This window comes from Vulpes lagopus, chromosome 1 (assembly GCF_018345385.1).
Source record: "Vulpes lagopus strain Blue_001 chromosome 1, ASM1834538v1, whole genome shotgun sequence".
Taxonomy (NCBI): Eukaryota; Metazoa; Chordata; class Mammalia; order Carnivora; family Canidae; genus Vulpes; species Vulpes lagopus.
The window spans coordinates 126342194-126365271 of record NC_054824.1 but is presented as its reverse complement, the minus strand read 5'-3'; the positions used below and the strand labels follow the sequence as shown (position 1 = coordinate 126365271).

Sequence of the window (23078 nt, the reverse complement as noted above, 5' to 3'; positions counted from 1 at the left end):
AAATTTATTTCCTCAAGAAGTTATGGGAAAAGACTTTTGGACAGTTGTCCTCTAAACTCTTTAATCAGTTTGGAAGAATAGAATAGGATATGTATGTATACAGCTCTAAATGACCTTTGGATTAAGCCTTCCTCAATTCAGAGTCACAGACCAATATTGTTCTGCAAGTAAAACAAGGACAAAATACAGGATTTATTTTTAATTTTTTTTGTATTCAATTTAGAGGACCTATTAAATTTCTAATTTAATTCCCTCATTTTTTTGGTGTGTAAACATTTATTGTGCTGTGATGATATGCTGATATAAGTGTTGGGTTTTTTTTTAATGCACCCATTCATTAAAATAGAAATTGGCAATCCTGTGCATCCCCTCAAGTGTTCCCCACCCATAAAATCAAAATATATGGAAATCTGGGGTCTATAGGTAAGTCAAGGGTGAAGGGTACTAATAATGACCTAGAAGTTCTGTAACTCAGCTTTTCTTTTACTGACATAAATAAAAGGGTTTCTCTTCATATTTATTCCATGAAGAATTATGACCTTTCCTTGAATTGAAAGCTCATTTTAAATTTTGTGAGCTGATATATCTCACCTGCTTTTCCTATTTTGGAACTATCCTGGTTAAAACATAGGGACAAGAAGGAGTTATAGCAGGAACTTGTTTACTACCCTTCCCCCAAAAGAAAATGGCTAATACTTCCCGCTGTGTGGAATAGAGCTTTCTGCATTCTAACTGGCAATTCACAAAAGAGCTTTCTGTAAACAGGAGCTTAACATTTAACTGCCAACATAAGAAATTTAGAGTAAATTGAATTTTCTATGGCCTCCCAGGTCCATCAATGGAAATCAACAAGCTGAAGAAGCCACACTTAGCTGTTGCTAAGTTACAGTGAATACCCATTGTAATGCACGTGGATGTACATTAATTCCAAGTACTGTCATTATGCATTGTGCTAATACAAAGAAGAACAAATAGATTTAAAATGATTTTTAAAAACCATTAAATTAAACAAAGCCATATCCTCTTGCTCCATTTTTCCCTTTGTCTTTAAGTCTTTTTTTTTTCTATTGTTGTTATTAAAACTTAACAATAAGAGAAGGGAGGAAAATGTACCTTACAGGTAGAAATATAGCACATGCTATGTTTCTGCCTATAAGACAATAGCATAAAAAGCAGTTGTAAGAGAGAAATAAAATGTGCAGATTCAAAATAAAAATGTAGAACATATCTTCAACATTTTCTTGCTGCTCAATGACAACACAATGCTATTACTGAAGCTTACTTAAAATGAAGTTTATTCTGAGGCAGAAATTTACAATTTCTACCTGAAAACTAATAACTGTGGCTCAGCTATACCTGTTGGACCCTGGCTCACGGGTGCCAACGTGTCCCGGCGGACGCCCCAGAGACTCAGACCCCAGACAGGCAGATGCAATTAGCAAGAGGGTTTATTGGACGTTTGCGCAAACGGGCTCTCCGCCTCCGAGGAGGAAGAGAGCCCCGATTAGCAATTACAGGTATCTTTTAAAGGCAAAAGAAAAAACCCCGCTTAAAGACAAAAGAACCGCGGGAGTCGCATAGCATCCAGGTTGATTTCTCAGAAGGTCAACATGAACCTATTCAGGGACATTCCAATCAGGGTGTGGGGGGAAATGGTTTTCTTATCACAAACAGAATGCTTTTTGTTGCTAAAACTTCAGGAAGGCACCTGGATGGGCTGCCTCTGGATTAGGGCTGGCCCTACTTACAGGGGGGGTTTCTTCATTCCCTCCTCTTTGTTTGGGCTGATTTTAACCTTAAAATCTTAGGGAACATTTATTTTTTTCAGTTTGGAGGGCCCGACATTGTTAATACCAGAGCTTGGGTAATGGACAATTTTTCTCGGTTGAACTGGAGCAGCCGGTTAAGGATGTAGGGGCCGAAAGTTAGCAGCAGGAGCAGGATAACTAGAGGGCCCATAATGGTAGAGATTAGGGTGGTCAACCAGGGAGACTGATTAAACCAGCTTTTAAACCAGCCCTGCTGGGCCTCCCGGTCCCTTTGTCTTTTATTTAGCCTATCCCTGAGTTTGGCCATGGAGTCCCTGATGACTCCAGAATGGCCTGCATAGAACAGCATTCCTCTCCCAGGGCCGCACACAGGCCTCCCTCTTTCAGGAGTAGTAAATCCAAGCCTCTCCTGTTTTGAAGTGCTACTTCTGAAAGTGAGGTGAGGGACTGTTCTAACTTAGAAATGGACTGCTCTAGTGCCCATAGATCCTCATTTACAGCTGCCTGGAGTTCTATATAACGTCGTGAGCCCTGGATCAGAGCAGCTGCGCCAGTACCCACCCCAGTAGTGACCCCTAGTCCCAACATAACGACTAGGGTTAGGGAGACAGGTTCGCGCCAAAAACGGGTGGGATGTTCATCATACTGATTTTCTAGAGTTTCAGCAGGGTGATAGAACACCCTGGGTATGATCTGCACCATGACACAGAAGTCGTTTGAGTTATTTAGAACCTTAGCTGACACACGGGGTGAGGCCTTTGTTGCATGCCCACCAAGTTCCCGGCTGGGGCTCCAGGTAAGAGTCAGTCCCTAAAATCGGGGCGGTAGTATTGCAGAGTCCCTGGTAACCCCGGGTGAGTATAGTTAGCCTTGACAGTGATGTAATCCCAGGAGGAGGAGGGCCTCTCATCCTGTGTCTCCCTAGTCTCGCACCCCCAATTTTTACAATAGAAGTATTTCCCTCCACAGGTGGGATTTAGCCTGCGATCTCTGTGGTACCCGGGACAGACATAAAAGGGAAGAGTGCTGAGCATGGCCCTTCTGTCAGGCGAGCCACATCCTCCCCATGGGTCTAATCCCAGTTGCCCTGGAGGGCTTTCTCGGTTAGGGGCTCTAGAGGTGTCCAAGTATCCCTCTAGGTCCCATGGGCTAGGGGCCCCTATGGTTAGCTTGCATAGGTCAGGATATAGGTTAGGCCACCAGGTTCCCACGGGGGCGGTCTTAGTTATAGACCAGACCTCGTCACCCCCAGACGTTAGTACCTGCCAGGTTAACATTTTGAGGGCATGAGGGTCACCTTTGGCGGAGGTGAAGAGCGCTAGGAGAGGTAGGAATATAACAACTGTCATTGAACAATTTTTGAAAGTCTTATCTTGAGCGGGTTTTGGGTGCGGTGGAGCTTCCACTGAGGTGGCTCCTCCCGTCCGTCCTGGCTGGCGTCAGCGGTGCTCGTTGATGGGGCGCGCTTGACGTGTGAGGCGTGGACCCAAGCAGCAATGCCGTCTACCTTTAAGGCGATTGGGGTGGTCAGTCCTACAGTGTATGGGCCCTTCCAGCGGGGCTCAAGCGTCCTGGACTGATGTCTCCTGATGTAGACGGAGTCACCGATCTGGAACGGGTGTGGGTCGGTTGTGTCTCCGGGGCGGTAGACAGCTGCAAGGGGTTTCCAGATCTGGCGCTGGATAATCTGGAGCGCCTTTAGCCTGTCCTGTAAACCGGGAGTGTTAGCAAGAGGGTCAATAGCGGAATCTAGCAAGTCCGTCACTGGTGGGGGACCTCCATAGAGAATCTCGTAAGGAGTTAGCCCATGGCGCGCGGGAGTGTTCCGGACTCGGAACAGAACCATAGGGAGGAGTTGGACCCAGTCTCTAGTGCCAGTCTCCAATGTCAATTTGGTTAGGGTCTCTTTAATTGTTCTATTTATTTTTTCTACCTGCCCTGAGCTCTGGGGTCTGTATGCACAATGTAATTTTTAATTTATCCCCAGTAATCTGGCCACCAACTGACTTACCTGGGAGACGAAGGCGGGGCCGTTGTCCGACCCTATTACCTTGGGCAGTCCAAACCAGGGGAAAATTTCTTCTAGGATTTTCTTGACAACCACCTGGGCAATTTCTCGTTTGGTGGGGAAGGCTTCTGTCCATCCTCCTGTGGGCCTAGTGCAGCGGCTCGTGCTGTTTCATCGGCCATCCTGTTCCCCTCTGCTACTGGGTCGTTGCCTCGCTGATGCCCCGGACAGTGAATTATCTACCACGGCCGCCCCGGCTTTACGTTCACCATTTCGTAGAAAGCTACTCCCCTCGGTGTACCAGGTTGCTTCAGCATCTGGCAAAGGCTGGTCCGTCAAGTCCCCTCTGGTGCCATGGACCTCGGCTAGGATCTGGTGGCAATCATGCATTAGCAGGGAGGGGGACTCGGCTTCTGGAAGCAAGGTGGCCGGGGTTAGGGATGTAGCCGTTCCGAACCTTATCCGCTCGGAATTCAGTAGCATGGCCTGATAATGGGTGACCCGAGCGTTTGAGAGCCATTGATCAGGGGGCTGGCGGATGACTGTCTCTATAGCGTGGGGGGCCACCACAGTGAGGGGTTGGCTGAAGGCCAACTTATCTGAATCTTTTACCAGGACTGCCACAGCCGCTATTATTCGGAGACATGGGGGCCATCCTGACGCCACGCTGTCTAATTTTTTTGAAAAATATGCCACGGGCCTTTTCCAGGGTCCCAGTTTCTGAGTTAGGACCCGTTTGGCTATTCCTCAGCGCTCATCAGCATATAGCGCAAATGGCTTGGTTACATCTGGGAGGCTCAGGGCAGGGGCAGTCAATAAGGCCCTATTTATTTTGTCAAAAGCCAATTGTTGCTCCTTTCCCCAGTGGTAGGGGGTGTTGGATTTCGTGAGAGGATATAGGGGAGCCGCCAGCTCTGCAAACCCGGGTACCCAGAGGCGGCAGAACCCGGCACTGCCAAGGAACTCTCGTAGCCCTCTGGCATCAGTGGGTGCTGGGATCAGGGCTACAGCCTTTTTGCGGCCCTCCGTCAGCCACCTCTGGCCTCCATCCAGGAGATATCCCAGATAGGTCACTCGTCTCTGGCCTATTTGGGCCTTTTTGGCGGAGGCCCTAGACCCCAGTCCTCCCAGTCTCTCGAGCAGGGCCCCCGTACCTTTTACACAATCCTGTTCTGTCTTAGCCGCTATGAGCAAATCATCCACGTACTGCAGGAGAACGAGGTCCGGATGGCCAACTCCGAATTCTGCCAAGTCCTGATGCAAGGCTTCGTTGAACAAGGTGGGGGAGTTTTTGAATCCCTGTGGTAGCCTTGTCCAAGTGAGTTGTCCTGAGAATCCCGTCTCAGGATCTTTCCATTCAAAGGCAAAAATAGGCTGGCTTTGAGAGCTTAACTTTAGGCAAAAGAATGCATCTTTAGATAGAGCTCAAGGGTCCTTCTGCCTCAGTTAAAACTGAATGTTGAGCTCCCGTAGCAACCAGGAAGGTCACTGGTTGACCCCCCCACTTTAAGGGTTATCTGAGGCTGGGGGGGGGGGGCTCCTGGCCCTGACATCCCTAATCTTCATCCTCTAGGGACAGTACGGGAATGGGCTTCTTCTTAGGTACCTGCGTTTGGCCCTTCTTTGGACAATCTTTAACCCAATGTCCTTTTCCTTGCAGTAGGCACGCTGGTCTCGTTCAACCCGTGGTCTTCTTTTGTCTCCCAGGTCCTTACTCTGTCCTGACTTACTCTGCCCTGAGCCCTGTACTACGGTGGCCAGTATCCCAGTCAGTTCTTTACTGCGTTTCCTCTCTCTCTCTCTCTCTAAGTAGACATACGGTAGCCCTCCAGTAATCTTCCCAGAAAACCTGCCGGCGTCTCATCTTTTCCCTGCACTATAGCACGTACCTTTGCCAAATTGGTGGGGCGTCGCCCTGCCCCTCTGAGACCCGCTAGGAGTACCTGGCGATAGAGACGGAGCCGCTCCCTCCCAGCAGCAGTGTCGTAGTCCCAGGTCGGGCCAACCAAGGGGAAAACATCCTTGATTTCATTAGGCAGCTGGGGCGGCCTCCCATCCGCCCCGGGGCCCTTTTTCTGTAGACGCACTGTCTCTCCTCCGTGGTGAGGAGAGTCTGCAGGAGCTGATCAGGGTGCCCATGGGGTCCTGGCTGAGAGACCGGGGCCTTCACCTGCAAGATAATATCAATATTAAAAGTTCCATTCCTGGGCCACCCGACGTTGAGAGTCGGCCACTCTGAGGAGCAGGTGACCCATTTTCGTCTTCTGACTTTGACCGAAAGGTTGTGTGCCCGGATTGCGACTTCTTTCCAGTGATCTAGAGTGAGGCTTAGAGGGGTGGTTACAGTTTGCCCCGCGGGTGTAGAAAAGAGGTGAGCGGGGAGGAGGAGGACAGGAAGAAAGACACAGAACAGACAGACGTACACAGATGACAGGACTGGCACGGCGGATTCAGATGGGAGCGGTCGCCAACAACGACCCTCCCCGAAGAGGAGGGATTGCCGGGGCTCCGTTCCTCTTCCAGACCACGCCGGAGTCCGACTCCGGAGGGGGACCAGGGGTCTCAGGGCACGTCTGCCTCCCCCGCTGGTCCAAATACAGAGTACAGCGTCCTGCAGGCACAATACAGACCCGGCACAATACAGACCCGGCCAGTCAGACAAACAGACGAGACAGATATGACATTTAGCGAGCTCGGTCTTACCTCCTACCGGTCATAGGATTGAGCCTGGGGCGTCTCGGATCCCGGACGAGCCCCCAAATGTTGGACCCTGGCTCACGGGTGCCAACGTGTCCCGGCGGACGCCCCAGAGACTCAGACCCCAGACAGGCAGATGCAATTAGCAAGAGGGTTTATTGGACGTTTGCGCAAACGGGCTCTCCGCCTCCGAGGAGGAAGAGAGCCCAGATTAGCAATTACAGGTATCTTTTAAAGGTAAAAGAAAAAAACCCCGCTTAAAGACAAAAGAACCGCGGGAGTCGCATAGCATCCAGGTTGATTTCTCAGAAGGTCAACATGAACCTATTCAGGGACATTCCAATCAGGGTGTGGGGGGAAATGGTTTTCTTATCACAAACAGAATGCTTTTTGTTGCTAAAACTTCAGGAAGGCACCTGGATGGGCTGCCTCTGGATTAGGGCTGGCCCTACTTACAGGGGGGGTTTCTTCAATACCGAGTTCCTGAACTGAGAAAGAGAGAATTGTTAGTACATCATTCTGAAATAGATATTCCATATGAAGTCTATTCACTTTAAAGGCCCAAATTACCAGTATAAATGCCAGAACTTCCGACAAATCCTGAAAAGATATTTCACTCATATATTTAAAAAAACAATTTTAAAAATGGATTGCTCATTGTGTATGAAGTATACTTGATATATGATTTATTAAACAAGTTACCTAAGTTCTTTCTATGAAATATGTTATACTACATATATCCTTTATAACATCAAACAATATATATCTGTATAAATGCCATAAGTATAACCAAAACAAATATATAGATAAACTTGATATTAACTCATCATCTCTACTCATTGAGACCCACATTCCTTTCCTCTTGTCTATTTACTAATCTGCTCTGCTGTCCTTGTCATTCCATTCTTAGCATTTCATACTCTCCATGTTGTATTTTACCTGTATATTTTCCTATGCCATTCATTATCAACAAATATTTGAATACCAAGTGTCAGGTCTATGCCAGGTACTAAATAGCACAGTAGCAAGTAGTATCAGTTTGAGTCTCTGACTTCTAAGCACCTATGGCTTAAATATAATTAAATATATATATATATATGTGTATGTATATATGTATAAATATATATCCATATATATGTATGTATATACATATACATATACATATACATATACATATACATATACATATACATATATATATGTTGTCCCCAAGATTGTGAATCCAAGAAACCACCAAGGAGCAAACACCGATGCAAGTACATGAGGGTTTATTAACAAACTCGAGCTTGGGTCCTAGTATACCTGACACAGCGGAGCAGGGACTTGGACCCCGAGGTGAGTTCCAGCTTAGTTTTAAGGGCTGGTCTAGGGAATTTCCAGAAGGGGTGGAGGAGTTTCTTAAACTCTGTTTACATTCTGATATGGGGCTTTCAAGGGCTTTAAGCTGTTTTTTTCCTGTAACTGATGTAAGGTAAAGTTCAGCTCTTATTCACAAGGGCCTGAGATGGCTATACTTGTGCTAACACTGAACTTAAGGTGGAATGGCCTTAATTTTCTCAGCCTATACCTATAATATGTGCTACAGAAGAGAGTTGCAGGGTGCCTTGAAACCAGATAACTAAAAAAAAAGAAAAGAAAAGAAACCAGATAACTAGAGAATGGAGGTCAAGGAAAGCTGACTTAAGGAAGTAAGAACTGATGGGAGAGCTGTAGAATGAGTTGGTATTCAATCAGGCAAAGTGTGTAGAAGTACAGATTTCCAATCAGAGACATGAGGATATATGACATTATCAGGGAATACAGTCTGTGAGTGAAAAGCCTATATGAAATGAGGCTAATGGGATAAGGACCAGTTAATATAGTGCCTGAGCAACATTTAAGGAAATTGGTATTTATCCTAATAGCTAAGGAAAGATATTAAAGTCTTGTGAGCTGTGGTGAGTAACAGAATTTAAAAGTGGGAAAAAGAATTAACATGGGCACCCTACTTAGGAAGAGATTGCCCCAATCTAATTTAAAGAGGATGACTATTTGCATTAAGGTAGTGATAAGATCCAGGTAAGTGGATGGATTTGGATAGGTTTAGAAAAAAACATTAATAAATAATGGTGATGCATAGATTATAGGATATGGAGATGGGTATGTTAAGTATCACTCCTATGAATATGACTTTAACAGGTTTGGGGGTGTGGGGTGACTTTAATTTTCAATACCTTAATTTTGAAGCACCTTTGAAAAATTCAAGTTGAGATTATAAATTCAAATTTTAGGATGGTGATTGTAATGTATGAGTAGATCAATGTTGGTTGAAGAATTGAAGAAACACGGATATAATTCATTAGAGAAAGAATATGGAATGAAAAAAGAAGAGCACACAGGAATAAAATTTGAATAATCCCAGCATTTAATGACTACGTATAACAGATCATTTTCAAAAGAGAAGCTAAAGATTGACCATAAATGTCAGAAGAAATTCAAAAATATGAGGGGAAAATTTCAAAACAAGAGAATTCAGAAATGTTGAATGTTTCTAGGAGGTCAATTGAAATCAATACAAGAAGATTCTTACCAAATTTAAAGACAAGGAAGTAGTTCATTAATTATCCTAATAAAAACCAGAATTTTAGGCAGATTAGAGAGGATGGAAAAGTGAATGAGGAGGTAAGCAATGAGGAGTGGAAATACAGGAAACCATTTTGGTATTTTTCTTTGTTTCTTTAATATTTCAATATTCACACTTGCCCTCCAATGGATCCTCATTAAAGGATTTAAAGTGGATTATGTATACAATGGAATATTACTCAGCCATTAGAAATGACAAATACCCACCATTTGCTTCAACGTGGATGGAACTGGAGGGTATTATGCTGAGTGAAGTAAGTCAATCGGAGAAGGACAAACATTATATGGTCTCATTCATTTTGGGAATATAAATAATAGTGAAGGGGAAGGGAAGGGAAGGGAGAAGAAATGGGTGGGAAATATCAGAAAGTGAGACAGAACATGAAGACTCCTAACTCTGGGAAACAAACTAGGGGTAGTGGAAGGGGAGGAGGGCGGGGGGTGGGGGTGACTGGGTGATGGGCACTGAGGGGGGCACTTGATGGGATGAGCACTGGGTGTTATTCTGTATGTTGGCAAATGGAACACCAATAAAAAATAAATTTATTATTAAAAAATATATATATTTCAATATTCACTCTTGAATATGTCTTTGAGAATCTATTATTTTAGTTTTTATCATATAATGAAAAAAATATGCATGCTACTCTGTAATTCAGAGGTGATATTTTGTGTCTTCCCCTCAAAAGTAATGCCACAGGATGCCTGGGTGGCTCAGCGGTTGAGCTTCTGCCCTTGAGTCAGAGCATGATCCTGGAATCCAGGATCGAGTCCCACATTGGGCTCCTGTAGAGAGCCTGCTTCTCCCTCTCCTGTTTCTCTGCCTCTTTATCCCTCCATCTGTCATGAATAAATAAATGAAATCTTTAAAAAAAAAAAAAGTAATGCCACAGAATGTAACCATTGCTATACTTGCGGATACTTCATAGATCTTACTAACTTGAACAAAGGACAAGAGTCAGAGTTGGAATTTATCAAGTATCTCTCCTTAATTTTTTTGAGTCTTTATCTTTGTGTGCCTGCTTGTTTGTTATATGCTTGATTCTGCCTCTGTAAAGAAGTTCAGGTTTATCCCGGATCGAATCCCACATCAGGCTCCCGGTGCATGGAGCCTGCTTCTTCCTCCGCCTGTGTCTCTGCCTCTCTCTCTCTCTCTGTGACTATCATAAATTAAAAAAAAAAAAGAAGAAGAAGAAGTTCAGGTTGTTCAGGTTTAAAAATTACACATTTTTGATTGACTTATGATTTTAGCTCCCCCCAGATTTCATGTGCTTTACACTAACTTGACTGCCTTCTAGATGCAAAGGGAAAATTAAATCAAATATTCCTTTTTCTATCATTCTTATTTGCCCCCCCTTAGTATTTTCCACCTTGCCCCACTAAGTGGAGAACACTAAATAGAGAATGTGAAACGTACATAGTCACTGGACTGCATTTGAAAAATCATTCACTAACTTATTTTTAAAAATAAAGTGTCTTTAAAATTGGAACAGACTGGTTACCCACAAAAAAATTTAGTCAGAGAAAAAAAAAAAAAAACCTCCCAACAAACAGAAGTTCAGAGCCAGATGGCTTCACAAGTGAATTCTACCAAACATTTAAAGAGTTAGCATGTATTCTTTTCAAACTATTCCAAAAAATAGAAAAGGAAGGAAACCCAAATTCATTCTATGAGCTAGCATTACCTTGATACCAAAACCAGATAAAAACCCCACAAAAGGGCCCTCCGCACATGGCGTTGCCGCAGCCACCGTGCCCCGACCTTGCAGCCCACAACCATGGCACCCACCCAGTGCCCTATTTAGTGTCTCTGATGAAACCAGCCTGGTGGAATTTGCCAGAAGCCTCACTTCTGTTGGTTTGAATCTCATTGCTTCTGGAGGGACATCAAAAGCTCCCCGGGATGCTGGGCTGGCAGTCAGAGATGTCTCTGAGCTCACAGGATTTCTTGAAATGTTAGGGGGGTGGAGGGTGTGTGAAAACCTTGCATCCTGCAGTCCATGATGGAATCTTGGCTTGTAATATCCCAGAAGATAATGCTGACATGGCCAGACTTGATTTTAGTCTTATAAGAGTTGTTGTCTGATCTGTAACCCTTTGTGAAGACTGTGGCTTCTCCAGATGTAACTGCTGAGCAAGCTGTTGAGCAGATTGGTATTGGTGGAGTAACCCTATTGAGAGCACCAACCAAAAACCATGCTTGAGTGACAGTAGTATGTGAACCCGAGGACTATGTGGCCATGTCCAAGAGATGCAGAGCTCCAACAGTAAAGACACCTCCTTGGAGACCAGATGCCAGTTAGCCTTGAAGGCTTTCACTCATATGGCACAATATGGTGAAGCAATTTCAGATTACTTCGGGAGACAGTATAGTAAAGGAATATCACAAATGCCCTTGAGGTATGGAATGAACCCTCATCAAACTCCTGCCCAGTTATACACACTGAAGCCCAAGCTTCCCGTCACAGTTCTAAATGGGGCCCGGGGATTTATAAACTCGTGTGATGCTTTGAATGTCTGGCAGCTGGTGAAGGAACTCAAAGAAGCTTTAGGCATTCCAGCCTTTGCCTATCTATTATTTATTTATTTATTTATTTATTTATTTATTTATTTATTTTTTCACTGCCTCTTTCAAACATGTCAGCCCAGCAGGTGCTGCTGTTGGAATTCCACTCAGTGAAGATGAGGCCAAAGTCTGCATGGTCTATGATCTGTATAAAACCCTTACACTCTTGCATATGCAAGAGCAAGAGGGGCTGATGGGATGTCTTCATTTGGTGACTTTATTGCATTATCTGATGTTTGTGATGTCCCTTCTGTCAAAATTATCTCAAGAGGTATCTGATGGTATTGTTGCCCCAGGCTATGAAGACGAAGCTTTGGAAATACTTTCTAAAAAGAAAAATGGGAACTACTGTGTTTTTCAGATGGATCAGTCTTCCATCCAGATGAAAATGAACTTCGAACTCTCTGGTCATCATTTAAGTCAGAAGAGAAATAATGGTGTTATTGACAGGTCATTATTTAGCAATGTTGTGACCAAGAATAAAGATTTGCCAGAGTCTGCACTCAGAGTCCTCATTGTAGCCACCATTGCTGTGAATTACACGCAGTCTAACTCTGTGTGCTATGCCAAGAATGGCCAGGTTATTGGCACTGGAGCAGGACAGCAATCTCGAATCCACTGCACATGTCTTGCAAGGGAAAAGGCAAACTGTTGGTGGCTTAGACATCATCCACAATGCTTTCAATGAAGTTTAAGACTGGAGTAAAGAGAGCAGAAATCTCCAATGCCATTGATCAGTATGTTACTAGAACGATTAGCGATGATGAAGATTTGATAAAGTGGAAGGCATTGTTTGAGAAAGTCTCTATTATTAACCGAAACAGAGAAGAAGGAATGGGTCGACAAACTTAGTGAAGTTTCTATCAGCTCTGATGCCTTCTTTCCTTTCAGGGATAATGTAGACAGAGCTAAAAGGAGTGGTATGGCCTACATTGCTGCTCCTTCTGGTTCTGCTGCTGACAAAATTGTGATTGAGGCTTGCGATGAACTGGGAATAATCCTTGCTCATACAAACCTTTGGCTCTTTCATCACTGATTTCATTGCACAGTATTTTATGGTTTGCTTATGTGTAGGTGAAAAATCACATGTGACATTTGACAATATCTTAAAAAAAAATAAGACATTAAGCCTTAAAAACCCCACAAAGAAAGATAACTACAGGCCAATATTTCTCATGAATATAGATGCAAAAGTCCTCAAAAGTATTAGCAAACCAAATCCAGTTATACATTTTAAAAAATCATTCACCATGATCAAGTGGGATTTAGTCTTTAGTTTTAAGTGTGGTTCAAAATTCACTAATCCATCAACATGATGTCACATCAATAAGAGAAAGGGCAAGAATCATATGGTCATCTCAATAGACATAGAAAAAACATTTGCCAAAGTATAACATCTATTCATGATAAAAAAAAAAAAACAGGCAACATATCTCAACATAATAGAGTTCACTTATGAAAAATCCACAGCTAACATCATCCTTAATGGGGAAATCCTGGGAGCTTTTCCGCTAAGGTGGGAGCAAGACAAGGATGTCCACTCTCACCACTTTTATTCAACATAGTACTGGAAGTCCTAGTCACAGCAATCAGACATCAAAAAAGAACCAAAGACATCCAGATCAGTAAAGGAGCAGTTAAAATTCACTATTTGCAAATGACACGATACTATATATAGAAAATTTGATAGACTTCACCAAAACTGATAAATGAATTCAGTAAAGTAACAGGATACAAAATCGATGTACAGAAATCTGTTGCATTTCCATACTTCAATAATGAAGCAGCAGTAGAAAGAGAAATTGAGCAAATAATGCCATTTACAATTGCAACAAAAATAAGATACCTAGGAATAACCCTACCAAAGAGATGAAAGACCTGAAAACTATAAAACACTGATGAAAGAAATTAAAGATGAAAAAAAAAAAAAAAAAAAAAGGAAAGACATTCCATGAGCATAGATTGGAAGAACAAATATTGTTAAAATATCTATATTACCCAAAGCAATCTACACATTTAATGCAATCTCTATCAAAATACCAATAGCATTTTTTACAGAACTAGAACAAACAATCATAAAATTTGTATGGAGCCACAAAATACCTTGAGTAGCCAAAGCAATCTTGAAAAAGAAAAGCAAAGCTGGAGGCATCACAATTTCCAGTTATATTACAAAGCTATAATAATAACACCATGCTACTGGCGCAAAAATAGATTCATAGATCAATAGAACAGAATAGAAAACCCAGAAATAAACTGACAATTATACAGTCAATTATCTTCAGGATTAATTAAAGCAGTAAAGAATATCCAGTGGGAAAAATCCAGCCTCTTCAACAAATGATGTTGGGGAAACTGGACGGCCACATGCAAAAGAAGAAACTGGACCACTGTCTTTCACTCTATAAAAAATAAATTCAAAATGGATTAAGATCTAAATGTGTGAGGCCGAAACCATAAGAATCCTAAAAAAGAACACAGGCAGCAACTTCTTTGACATCGGGTGTAGCAACATTTTTCTAGATAGGTCCCCTAAAGCAAGGGAAACAAAAGCAAAAATAAACTATTGGGACTACTTCAAAGTAAAGAGCTTCTGCATACTGAAGGAAACAATCAACAAAATGAAAAGGCAACCTACAGAATGGGAGAAGATATTTGCAAATGATATATCCAATAAAATATTAGAAAAAAATCAATATATTTAAATAACATATAAAACTCAACACCCAAAAAATAAATGATCCAATTTAAAAATGGTCAGAAGTCATGAATAGACATTTCTCCAAAGAAGACAGCCAAGAGACACATGAAAAGATGCTTACTCCAACATCATTCACCATCAAAGAAATGCAAATCAAAGTTACAATGAGGTATCACCTCACACCTGTCAGAATAGCTAAAATCAACAACATAAGAAACAACAAGTGTCAGTGAGGATATAAAGGAAAAAATTACTGTTTCATTAACAGTGGGTGAGGAGAAACAAAGGACAAATACTGTAGTCATTTGGTTAAAATAATGTCCCATACTTATAAGGGCATTCTTTGAATTTACCTTTATAAAAAATAATATTTTTAGCCTCAGGTTCTATGAAATATACTATAGAATTTGAATGAAGGTCATCTACACTCTAAACCTTGAGATGCTTCCAAATGGTCTTGAAATAATGTAGAATGTAGGATATAGGAAAAAATCCCTAGATGCATAAATGTTTGTGCAATATTTAATATTGTTTAAGTAATCAATGTGCCAATTAAATAATCAATTGAAAAGAGATTAAAAGCTCCATTGTGGTACCACAGAAATATAGCTAATTTTCCTTATCTAAAATAAACATTGGGTTAAAATTGGTCAATATCCAACAAATTCCTGTGACAAAGTTAGCTTTAAGCCTTACAAAATGAGTGTCCTCCAGCTTCTTCCTAAACATGAGCATCACTGTATTAAGAATGGCTGAGATCATTTTGCTGAGACAGACAAGAACTTTCCAGGAGTCAGTCTTTGTGTAACACAGCCTTAGGAATTGAGAACTGCAAGGTGTTAGCTGCCCATAAGTATATCTTTGCATCTACCTGCTGAGATCTCACTCTTTCTTCATGCCTGACATTTTGAAAAAAGTAGGAGTCTCTCTCCAGAGGGCTTCTGAAAAGCCCAAGGGGAAACTCAGACACTCCAACCTACCATTATCTGCAGATAATGCTAATATGAGTTCACCAGTTTGCCTAATTGTCCTGGAAACATAACAAAATAAAGAAGATGATGAGATAGGAAAGGGATGGTAATCATTTTCTCCTTCATAGTCATACTCACAGTACTCTCGGTCTTCACTCCTCCAAACACTGATTTAAATTTAATCCTGTTGGAGAAATATAATATAGTTCATTTAAAAAAATAAATAAATACATAAAACACAGTGAAGTGAGCAATTAGTGAGATCAAATATTAGGTCCTAAAAATGGAATCGTTGAGGAAAACAATTAATTATTAAATGTGAGAATGGAGAATCTAGAGTGACCCATCCCAGACATCTCTACTTGCTTACTTAATACTTTGCCAAATGGTATCTTGAAGAAAAATAAAATAACATTTATTTTCTCATTATACTAATTCAATTAAGAAAATAAACTGAAAGTTTAATTTGTAATGTGCTTTCTGTAAATTGAGAAAGTTCAAAAAAGTAATGTGCCTATTTTAAATGAGACAAATGATATTTTTTATGTGTAATCTTTCTTCTATCAATTCGACATAATTTTATCATAGAACTGAATTCTGGAAAATATTAGAATTAGTCAAAAGAAAAGAGCTCTACTCTTTTGGTAGAATTCCCACAGAACTCAGTGAGGAAAGAATATTTTGTTTGAATTGTTAAATACAATAGATGCTGCAGAGAAAGAACAGGGTATCAGGAAAGAGTAACCACTCCTGACACTTCATTTCCCCATAAATTTAAGCCAATGCTGTCAGATTAAAATACATGTTTTGAATCATCAACCTTTGCCTAGGTTATACTATGTCTTCAGCAAGTGGATCAGGATCAGATTTTCCAAGCAACACAGAAACAATGCATAATCTTTACATCACTAACTACTATGCCTGTCAGAATTGTAATCCAGTCATTTATGGCTTTTAAACTCAGCTTCATGATTAATTTTACCATTCCATCTCAAATTTATAGCCAGAAAGCTCTAAGGTCTGTTTGGTATAATTAGCAGTAGTGTCCACTTGTTCTGGAGGAGACTATTTATTTGGCATTTTCATTCCTCATTCAAGATGATACCATTTCTTTCTTTCCCAAACACATACACACTCACACATCCTCCCCTTCCCCTTAATATCCACCCTTTCTATGATTTTGCCTTAGAATTTTGGAAGTGGAGAAAAATAGGTGCAAGGGTTGTATATGTCACATTTAGTCTTTGCTCCAATAGAATCTTGGAGTATTCCATTGCAAATGCTATTTGCTTCTTAGGACATGGACACAGAATTTCCTCAAATGTTCTGAGAGTCACGCAGGTGGGAAGAGTGCCAATTTACAAGCAACAACAGCTTCAAAAGTATCCTTTTTCAATAATTTTTGTTGACATATATTCCTCAACTTTGTCTTGCATGACAAATAACACAGAATTATCTATCTTCCTACAAGGATTTATATTTCAATTTTCTAATGCAGGAAAATATAATTCTAGATGGAGCAGACCAAAGCACGACTGGAATTCAAGGAGTACAAAATGCCAAGATATCAGCTAATCTAACTCCACGTTTATTTCTTTAACCTCCTTCAAAATGTCAAGGTTGACTTGTCATTTCTGTAAAATTTAACTTTGGGAATTATACATTATCCAGTTTTAGATCATTTTTCAGATATTTCTATTATTACTATAAATTCGATGGCTGTAAGTAAATATTTACTCTGGTGCTTCCATAACACAACACTATAATCTTCATTGTAATATCAGTACTATTTCATAATATTGTGCCCTGTAACTCATAATGTGGCATTGAAGAAACCCCCCCCTGTAAGTAGGATCAGCCCTAATCCAGAGGCAGCCTATCCAGGTGCCTTCCTGAAGTTTTAGCAACAAAAAGCATTCTGTTTGTGATAAGAAAACCATTTCCCCCCACACCCTGATTCGAATGTCCCTGAATAGGTTCATGTTGACCTTCTGAGAAATCAACCTGGATGCTATGCGACTCCCGCGGTTCTTTTGTCTTTAAGCGGTTTTTTTTTTTTTTTCTTTTACCTTTAAAAGATACCTGTAATTGCTAATCGGGGCTCTCTTCCTCCTCGGAGGCGGAGAGCCCGTTTGCGCAAAAGTTCAATAAACCCTCTTGCTAATTGCATCTGCCTGTCTGGAGTCTGAGTCTCTGGGGCGTCCACCGGGACACGTTGGCACCCGTGAGCCAGGGTCCAACAGCATAGACCCAGACTCCTGCATTGTGAATGGTGATTAAAAGAGCAATTTTTAAAATACTTAAATAGATTAAATACTTAAAAATATTTAAATAGTCAAGAATTCTCATGTTTTTATGACTTATAATTGACCAATGTTGACTCTTCATCATTGTTGCTCATCTTTTTCAAATTAAAAATGAAAATAGGGGCACCTGGGTGGCTCAGGGTTGAGCGTCTGCCTTTGGCTCAGGTCATGATTCCAGGGTCCTGGGATCAAATCCTGCATTGGGCTCCCTGTAGGGACCCTGCTTCTCCCTCTGCCTATATCTCTGCCTCTCTCTGACTCTTGTGAATAAATACATAAATCTTAAAAAAATAAAGATGCAAAATATTTTACATATAAAATAATTCCCTTCATTTTCCCTCCTAAGAGGAACCCGGCATCATAAATTTGGTTGTGTCCTTTCAGTATGTGTGTGTGTGTGTGTGTTGTGTTTATCTCCACAAAAACTTGTTTAGAGAGTGTATTCTTTTTTCTTTTTTCTTTTTTTTAAAGAGAGAGAGAGCATGTGTGTATGTGAGTCGGAGGGGAGGGGCAAAGAGAGAGGTAGAGAGCGAATCAAGCAGGCTCCATGCCCAGTGTAGAGCCTGACCCTGAGCTCAGTCTCATGACCCTGAAATCATGACTCTGAGATCATGACCTGAGCCAAAACCAAGAGTCAGATGCTTAACCAGCTGACTGGTTAAGTGCCTGAGCCGCCCAGGCACTCCTGAGGGGTGTATTCTTTTATTGTCATAGGTGAATTAAGGGACATATAACTATTTTTTTTTAATTAGCATTGTTTTTGAGATGTTGCCCTGATGATAAATGTAGATTTAATTTACAGATCTAGATCATTCATTGTAGTTGCAGGATACACCATGACTTATGAAACCACTGGAAGTTAGAGTTATTTCTGATTTTTTTATTATGATCAAGAGTATTGCAAATGATTTGTGCCCTTATGTACATTCACACAAGTTCCTCTAAAATAACTACAAATGGAATCCCCATGTTATAGAGTACATGCATTTTCATATTTATTAAATACTACAGAACTGCAAGAGTGAAAATTTAATTCAGCTTAATTTTCAGAAAATTCACACTCTCTTCAAATGCAATACTTTGCTATCCCGTATCATCAAAAACATCTATGGATCAGGGTTTGAATGATTTTTATGTCAAGAGTCAAGAGTATAGATTTTACAGCTACCATTTGATCAGTTAGTGAATTACAGTAAATATCATGGATGACATTATTTTCAAGGCTCAAATCTTTATAAACATCAATGTGAAACAAAAGTGAACTATATTCTCATAATTTGAATTGCTAAAACAGTAGTCCTTCCCTAGTAATTTCCTGATAATAACCAAAACTTATATGCCATAATTATCTCCTAAAGTCATATGTATAGTTTTAATTGAAAAGAACTAAAAAACAAAAATCGAAAAAGAACTATGGAGATTCATTTTAGCAATAAAATAAAAGAAAATTCAGGCCAAATTATCAATACTTTTGGATACTTTACTTTTCCATATTTCCCAAGATAAGTATAAACATGTTCTCAGGGGGAAAATAGTGAATACATACTCAGCTATATTTTTTATATATTACTTTGTCATTACCTTCCATTGTATTTTTAGATATCCATTCTACTTCCTCCAGTATTTGGAATACTCACAAAATGAATTTTACATCTATATATATTTTTAAAGATTTTATTTTATTTATTTATTCATGAGAGACACAGAGAGAGGCAGAGACATAGGCAGAGGGAGTGCAGGCTCTTAGCGGGGAACCCAATGCAGGACTCGATGCCAGGTCCCTGGAATCACAGCCTGAGCCGAAGGCAGTAGCTCAGCCACTGAGCCACCCAGGCATCCCAAATAAGTTATATTTTTATTTTGTTTTTAAAATCAGGTTGTAACTCATACTTTGAAAGTATGATGTTGCAGATGAAAAAATGACTTAGTTGTATATTCATATATTTAAGTGTAGATTGTGAAATAAGCTTCAGATTTACACTTGATTAAAACTAATCAGACAATTAAAATACTGTATCTTTGGATCCTGATCCTGTAAGTTTTTTTTTTGTTTTACTTAGATTGTATAAATTATATACTCAAATAGTGTTTTCTCCTAATTTGTCCCTTTCATTTTTCACTAATATCACTCTCACTAATTAAGGGATATGAAACCAAATCTTACTTTGTACCACTGCACAATCCCATTGTAATTATCCTCAATATAATTTGCATAATTAGGTAATTAAATCTATTTGATCTATGCCCTCTTTCCTTTAATTCAGAATGGTGGAGATTATATTGTCTATATGTAAATCAAAACCTATTCTAGTTTGTTTTCTAGACAGATTTCATTTTGTGTTCTATATTGCAAAGCTCATCACTTTACTATTACACACTGATATTCATTTTCAATGTATACTGACTCTATTATAATAGGAGATTCCTAAATGCTCTGGAAGAAATCATTTATTTCTTCTTTGCAGTGGCTGGCCATGCAGCCCTAGCAAAATCAATCTAAGTTCTGTAAATAAATTGTTAATAAACACACTGCTTATTGGCATCAGCCACAAGAACAGATAAAATCCCCAGTCAATTATGCCACCATTCTAAGAATCAGGTAGTTGATTTGCAGTCAGATATACCATCTTGATATCCTATGGAGTTCTCTGTGTGAATGCATCCTGAACTGCATACCTATCACCCCATCACAGAAAATCTCCAGACCAATCCAAAAGTCTCTAGTTTATGCAAAGTCAAGGAGAAAACTGCAAGGCTCCAAATCTTCCACCTCTTTTCTAAGTGATGTAGAATTTGCTGCCAATAAAACCGGCTCTTTGAAAAAGAGTGAAAGGGGTGGTGCCTGAATTCCATAGTTGGTTAAGCATCTAATTCTTGATTTCCGCTTAGGTCATGATCTCATGGTCCTGAGATTAGTCCTTCATGGGGCTCAGTGCTGGGTGTGGAGCCTGCTTGGCGTTCTCTCTCTCCCTCTCCCTCTGCCTCTGCCCCTCCCCTCCACTCTCACTCCTCTCACAGGTAAGAGCTCTCTCTCTATCAATAAAAAGGAAAAGAAAGGATGAAAGAAAAGCACAAAATGTGTAAGCACCATACATAGTAGAGGCAAAGGAATAAAGTATCTCTCTCTCTCTCTCTCTCTCTCTCTCTGTCTCTTTCTCTCTTCCTCTCTTCCTTCTCGCACGTCCACCCTTTCTACACCCCCAGCCTCGCTAGTCCTTTGCTTCTAATTCCACCTATAATAAGATAGAGAATCACAGTCACCAGGATACCAAGAGAACACTCTCCCCGAGAGAGATTTTTGTCAGCCAGCGTGTCAGAGCATGACTTTGAGGAGGGCAGGGACATGATCAGAAGGTAGAGTTGAGGGAAGAGTTTGGTAATGAGTAAACTGTATGCATAGAAAAAGATGGAGGGAGAAATATTTAGCATGCAGTTGTAACGTTTTTATTGCAGACTGCTGTGTACTTGGATATAAATGTGCTAGTTTTTTGCAGTAGGTTCTAAAAATATTGTCTACATGGTATTGATTCTTTGAAACATATCAGGGGATCCCTGGGTGGCGCAGCGGTTTGGTGCCTGCCTTTGGCCCAGGGGGCGATCCTGGAGACCCGGGATCGAATCCCACATCAGGCTCCCGGTGCATGGAGCCTGCTTCTCCCTCCGCCTGTGTCTCTGCCTCTCTCTCTCTGTGTGTGACTATCGTAGATTAAAAAAAAAAAAAGAAAGAAAGAAAGAAAAAGAAACATATCAGGCTTCCTTTGCAAATGGCCTACCACATAGCCAACTCTGTGTGTGTGTTTGAATATTCCATCGATTCCCCCAAAAGAATAGCCATATGTGTTGGGTTTAATGTGTATGTATTCATATATATTAGTACAAGCTTAATTTCTTGTTCAAATCTGTGATATCTTTATATATCAAATATAATAGTAATCTCTTAGTGTCTGACAGGAGGTATTGAAATCTCCCACTATCCATTTTGATACAATTCTGGCTCCTCTTCTGAGTTCTAGTTTTTTTTATTTTTAAATTTAGAGGCATAGACGACCATGACTTACTTTTCCTGTAGAGACCCAGGGTAGGCTGCCCCAAGATGGGCCACTTTGGCATAAAGATTATTTTGAATTAACAGTAATAAAAACCCAAAACCCAGCAGATGCAGGTAAAGTTCTCTGTTTACCCCCACACCTGATCTCAGTCTCTACTGCCTAAATTTACATTGGAAAGGAGACCCTGTATCAGGAAGAGAGCTATTAACAGAGATTCACCTTTACCCAAGGAACATAACTACATAATAGGGCAACCTTGTTTTCCCAAACATCTCCTTTAGCCTTCCTGCTGATAGTCTTCCTCCTCTTCATCTCCTCAGACACTACCCCTCTCTTTAGCTCATATAAGTTTTATGTTGCCTCATTTCTTTGGAATTTTGCACATATGTGTATTCCCCGTACATACACCTCTTAAATTTTTCTCCTATTAATCTGTCTCATGTCAATTTGATTCTAAGTCCAGAGAGAAGGACCATAGGCAGAGGAAGGCATTACTCCCCTGCATTCTTTTTACCAATGTAACACCCTTGTTTTTTTCCTGATGTTTGTATCTTAATTTTGCTTTTTGAACCTAATGTCTTTTAGCACACATTTTCCTATCTTTTAGTTTAAGGTTTTTATGTGCCTGCTTAAATAGGATTTTCTAAGCTAAATATTAGATTATATATTTGTATCCAAGAGGCGGTCTCTCTCCCTCTCTTTTACTGATTTGACCCATAGTTCCTGTATTCCTATTATATTAGAAATTACTTCTCCCATCTTATTTTGTGCTTAATGTTGTATTGTTTCCTACCTTCTAATATGTTAGTCAAATTTTTGTTATATAATTAAAATAATCTTTAAAATATACCCGTAATTTCCTCTGTGATTTTTTAAAAAATATTTTTGTGTTTATTTTCAAGAGTGAAACCACACAAGCGGGTGGAGGGGCAGAGGGAGAGGTAGAGAAATCTCAAGTTGGAGCCCAATGCAGGACTCCATCTCATGACCCTGAGGTCATGACCTGAGCTGAAATCAATAATTAGCCTCTTGCCAACTAAGCCACCCAGACACCCCTCCTCTGTGATTTTTTAAAATGTTTATTAATAAATGTGTGTTTCAATAAAACCCTAGAGAATTTTGGCACATTCTTTATTTTGCTGAGATTTCAAAACCAGCCTTCACCTGGAAGATAAAACCAAACTTAATGTGGATAGTTAAATCTAAGTTGAGAATACATTTATTTATTTATCAGATTTAGATGATAGTTTATCAAACTATAAAATTCCTTTCATAAAATTCCTTTTCTTTATCAATTTGAAAATATTACTTGATAGTCATAATGCATCCAGTAAGCTGCTGAAAAGTCTGAGAGCAATCAATTCTCTTTGTTTTTAGAATTTACCCTTT

The 23078-nt window shown here is 40.3% G+C and overlaps 1 pseudogene; it reads left to right on the top strand.

Moving 5' to 3' along the window:
• The window catches only part of LOC121487434, a 28087-nt pseudogene extending 15370 nt beyond the window's left edge, over positions 1-12717 (top strand).
• The last annotated feature ends 10361 nt before the right edge of the window (positions 12718-23078 follow it).